The 4803-nt window shown below is 53.1% G+C and overlaps 1 pseudogene; it reads right to left on the bottom strand.

The window, feature by feature from the left end:
- Positions 1-2296: 2296 nt before the first annotated feature.
- On the bottom strand, positions 2297-4803 carry LOC114205844 (small ribosomal subunit protein uS13 pseudogene; annotated as a pseudogene).

The following is a 4803-nucleotide window of genomic DNA, read 5'->3' as shown; positions in this document are numbered from 1 at the left end:
AGCCTGTCCTGGCTCCCGCCCACTGCTCCCTCCCTGCCTGGGAAAAAAACAAAAAAACAAAAAAACTGGGCAGTGGGCATTGCTCTGCCTGGGCCTCCCAGTGACACGTTTTCCGCATGGTGCTGATGGAGGGACCGTCCCATCCCAGCAGGGGTCCTCAGAACGCAGGTCGTGATGAGTTTTCCAGCCCCGGAGCTGATCTGGCCGGGAGAGAAGGGAGGGATCCTGGCTCCCGGCCACCTCCTGCCGCTGCAGGACCTTCCCTGGACCACGCCCTTCAGCCGAGAGTCCCCCATCTGGGGCTCGGCTCTGCTGGCCCGCCAGGCCCAGGCTGGTGCAGCCGTGCGTTTTCACCGGACTGCCCCTGCCCCAGCACCTCAAACTCCAGACACCCCAGCAGAGCTCACCATCCTCTCCTCTGCCTCCTGCCTTACTCCACCTTCCGTCCCGGATCCTGGGTCCTGCACGTACCTCCTCACTCCCTCACTCCCGGTCAGCCCTTCCTCCCATTCTCCTGCTTCTGCCCTCGTTCGTGCCCTGCCCTCTCCATGGACTCTTTCAGGAGCCCCCTCACTGACTCCAGGCTACAGACTTCTCTTTGCTGGCCTCAACATACTTTCCTGAACACATTCGGTGGCAATCCCCCACCCTCCACTGGCAGGCAGGTCACACGGGAGGGAAGCGGACAAAGGGCCACACGGTAGGGAGTGGTGAGGACTGGGGCAGACAGGAGAATACTTGTCCTGGTGAGGGGCAGCCACCACCCAGTCATAGGTAAACGTGGCCACAAGAGAGCCAAGGTTTCAAGATACCAGACCTTCCAGGCTTTCATGAGAACCCAGATTTGCTCATGAAATCCCTGGATTTATCAAAGTTGGTACCTAAATAACATTTGAAACACTCTTAATGATTTGCCTATTCCTGTACTTCAGACCTTCCTCTGTCTTGGTCCCACCTACTCGTCCAGAACCATCTCCCATGGCGGCTGTCCTCCCTGCTCATGGAACAACCATACCGTGCTCCAAGACGCGCCTTGCCCGTCACACCAACGCTGTTCCTCACGTTGTCGTCTGCTTCCCCTTTGCTGTCCATCCTAAACCTCTCCACCTAGGAAGGCCAGCTTGTTGCCACCCCTTAGCAGAGTCTGATGACTCTGTCCCTCTCTGCTTTGGTGTCTCCCCTGCGTGTTATAGCTCCGTCCTTGCATAAGACAAGTGTTACCTGTGTTACCAGCTGTGTGTACATCCATCGTCCACCAGATTCACAATTTTCCGATATAGACATGGTCCCAGTCACAGAACCAGTATGCGTCAGGCGCAGAGAGACGTTTCAGGAACTGTGACAATTAGAAGTGACGGACAACATAATGTGGGTCTGGGCATTTGGGGATTCGGTGTCCTAAACCCATTGCACACCCAGGGTCTCCTTCCTTGGCACAACGTCCTGGGCACACACCCAGTTTCTCTGAGGCCTCGCGGCCTTAGCCCCAGCCTTGAGCTTGAGCGTGGAGGCCTTGTCATTAGTAACCTGCACACACCTTGCTTTGCCATCCCCCGAGTTTATGGCGAAAAACATCTTATGAAAACGGGCCTCTCCAGAGTGTTTGCTCCTGCTCCCCACCCCTCCTCCTGCACCGGAAGTCCCGGTCCCCTTCGGGCTGTTTACAACTGCTTGCTGTGGCCCAGGAGGGAGCAGGTGCAGAGGAACAGGGAGAGCACATGAGTCCCTGCAAGTCAAAGAGCCTACTTCTCGTTCTGACCCTGAGGAGGAGCGGAGAACGTGGGCCCGAGCAGCCAAGGGAGGATGTGGAACACAATAAAATGTGGGCTGGTTTACCAGGAGGTGTGAGCTGGATGTGAAATGGCCTCCAGATGTGGGTCTGAGAGGTCCCCTGAAGTTTGCAGCAGGGCTTTCAGCAGTCTCCCTTCGGGGAACCAGAGAGCCCTCAAGAAGCAGCAGCTTTGTTTCTTTGTGCACAGACCAGGTGCCACGCTCTCCGCTGTTGTGTGCCGCTGCCGGGCCCTGAGTCCTCGCCATTCACACAGGCCTTGGTCTTTGAGACACTGGCATCTAGAAGGACACAGAGACGTCCCACCCCCCCCCATCAGCTCCCCTGCAGGGGTCCCTTTTGCCCCTGGGTTTGGTTCACATTGACATTAGAGAAAAGATGGTGTGGGGACCAAGTGAAAGGCTTGATGGGCACTGGGGGCCACTGTTTCTTTTTTCTTTTCTTTTCTTTCCTTTTTTCTTTTTTTAGGTGTATAAACTATTTTATTAACAGACAAGGCCTACAGATTTATTTCTTCTTGGACACACCCATGGTGCGGCCACGGCGCCCTGTGGTCTTGGTGTGCTGGCCTCGGACACGAAGTCCCCAGAAGTGGCGCAGACCTCTGTGGGCCCTAATTTTCTTCAGTCTCTCCAGGTCTTCACGAAGTTTGTTGTCCAGACCATTGGCCAGGACCTGGCTGTACTTTCCATCCTTCACGTCCTTTTGTCTGTTCAAAAACCAGTCTGGGATCTTATACTGGCAAAGATTCCGCATAATGGTGATCACACGTTCCACCTCATCGTCAGTGAGCTCTCCGGCCCTTTTGGTGAGATCGATGTCTGCTTTCCTCAACACTACATGAGCATATCTTCACCCCACACCCTTAATTGCAGTGATGGCAAAGGCTATTTTCCGCCGCCCATCGATATTGGTGTTGAGTACTCGCAAAATGTGCTGGAACTTCTCAGGGATCACTAGAGACACGGCGGCGGCCCCAGCGGCGGCGTGTAGGCCTCCTATGGAAGAGAGCTTCTTTGCTTTTTTTTTTTAAGATTTTATTTATTTGTTTATTTAATTGACAGAGAGAGAGAGAGAGAGACAGTGAGAGAGGGAACACAAGCAGGGAGAGGGTCAGAGGGAGAAGCAGGCTTCCCGCTGAGCAGGGAGCCCGATGTGGGGCTCGATCCCAGGACCCTGAGATCATGACCTGAGCTGAAGGCAGCCGCTTAACCAACTGAGCCACCCAGGTGCCCCTGGGGCCACTGTTTCTTATTGGTGGTGTTATTCATAGGCCAAGGAGCTACCAAGGAGAGAAAGGGACCAGGGCCCACTAGCAAACGCTCTTATTCCAAGTAGTATTCAGATCTTTCACTCAACAGGCTCTTTTCAAGTTGCTCCTGCATGCTAAGCCCAGTACTAAGCTCTGCAGGAGACAAGGTACCAGCCAGGGTCCTCATCCTAGGTGCTTACAATCCCTTAGGGGAGATAAACCGGACACATCACTGCAAGTGCTGCAGGCCCTAAGAGAACTCAGGGTGGGGAGGAGAGTATCTACAAGGACGGCAGACACAGAGTTGGAGCCTCATGTGCAGGTGCTGGGCAGGGGTGCCAGCAAGCAGGGTGCCCAATGGCAGGGGGTAGGATGGGAACAGAGGTTGAGCACATGAAAAAGGCCCTGAGAAGTCTGCCTTTTCAAGCCCACCTGGCCAGTGGCTTTGTCTCTTTGGGAACTGGGAGGAGTCCTGCTTTGTGGGGTTCCCTGAATAGTCACAGGAGCTTGTGGTCAGTAGAGTTGGTTGATGAAAATGGGGGTCTCCTTCTTTCGGGCCAAGAGGCCGTTTCATTGTTACCATGAAATCACAACCCAGTCATGGGCAAACGAAGGACTCCAGTCCCACCAGGAATATCTGCTCTAGGACTCCAACACCATCAGTCCCTTGAGACCAGGGCACTGAGATCAAGGCAAGGCCCTGCAGCTTTCTCCTTAAGGAGATGCTCAGCTGCCAGGCTCTGCTCCCACGACTTTGGCCCCAACATTGCCGGTTCTTTCTGCTTTAAGAGGAAGGTTTTCCCTCCAAGCAAATAATCCCCTGGTCTCCATAGTTAGAGCCTCTGTAACTTCACAGAGTCATACCCTTCCTATATGGGAACTGTGCATCTGCCTGGATTGTTTCAAGGTCAAGGCTTTAGTTACACAATAAGGACTTAATCAATTTCTTATTGGTAGTTAGGAGTCATTACCTTGAACAAGGGGAGACACTTGTCTTTAGCTATGCCCCACTCCCCACACCCTCACACCTTCATGGTAAGTTCCTTGTCTTTTCTGAAGTACTCTTTCCCCAGATGTTGAGGGGCTAACTTCTGTTGGGGGTAGGTGGGGATTCCTAATCATGACATTAGAGGGCTTGATTACTGCTTCAAAGGCTCCTTACCATGAGTTCCCATAAGGCCTAGGAGGTTTATGCAAATTTGCTCTCCCTCCAATTCCCAGCCCTCACCACATGCCAGAGTCCTCAGGCAGGTTGGCAGATCAGGTGTGACTCTGACCCAAGGCCACATGTCTAAGGAGGAGTAGCTTCATGATTCAAACAGCATTTGTGTTCCTTGACTTAATGTCTCCCAGCCAGGCTAATAAAAGCTCTACCCAAAGAGGAGCCTCACGTGTCCTGAACTCACTCACCCAGCACAACAACTATCAGGTCAGAGGAAGACGATATTCTATGCAGATTTCTTACTTCAAGCTAACAATATTCTAGATCTTGATTAGCTGCTTTTGTTATCAACTGCATACTTTAGCGCAAGCTCTCAGTGGGAGTGATTAACTGCATGGAGCGTTCACATCAGAGGGAAGCCAGGTGTTTTTCAGAACAATCCCTCCTACCTTCAGGGAGGTGAGTAACATTAAGGTCTGTGCCCCACATAGAGCTGTGAATGACCAAGATTCTGGGAGGGTCAGCATGCCGCCCATGACCATTGCATGAGCCAAAGGAGTCATGGACATCATCAGCCACACCTCTCCGCCTTCTTGCCAT

This window comes from Eumetopias jubatus, unplaced genomic scaffold (assembly GCF_037043125.1).
Source record: "Eumetopias jubatus isolate StellerSeaLion01/CBP00866 unplaced genomic scaffold, mEumJub1_p1.0 scaffold_9, whole genome shotgun sequence".
Lineage (NCBI taxonomy): Eukaryota > Metazoa > Chordata > Mammalia > Carnivora > Otariidae > Eumetopias > Eumetopias jubatus.
Note: the sequence above shows the minus strand (reverse complement) of the source record. Positions and strands in the feature narration are given on the sequence as shown.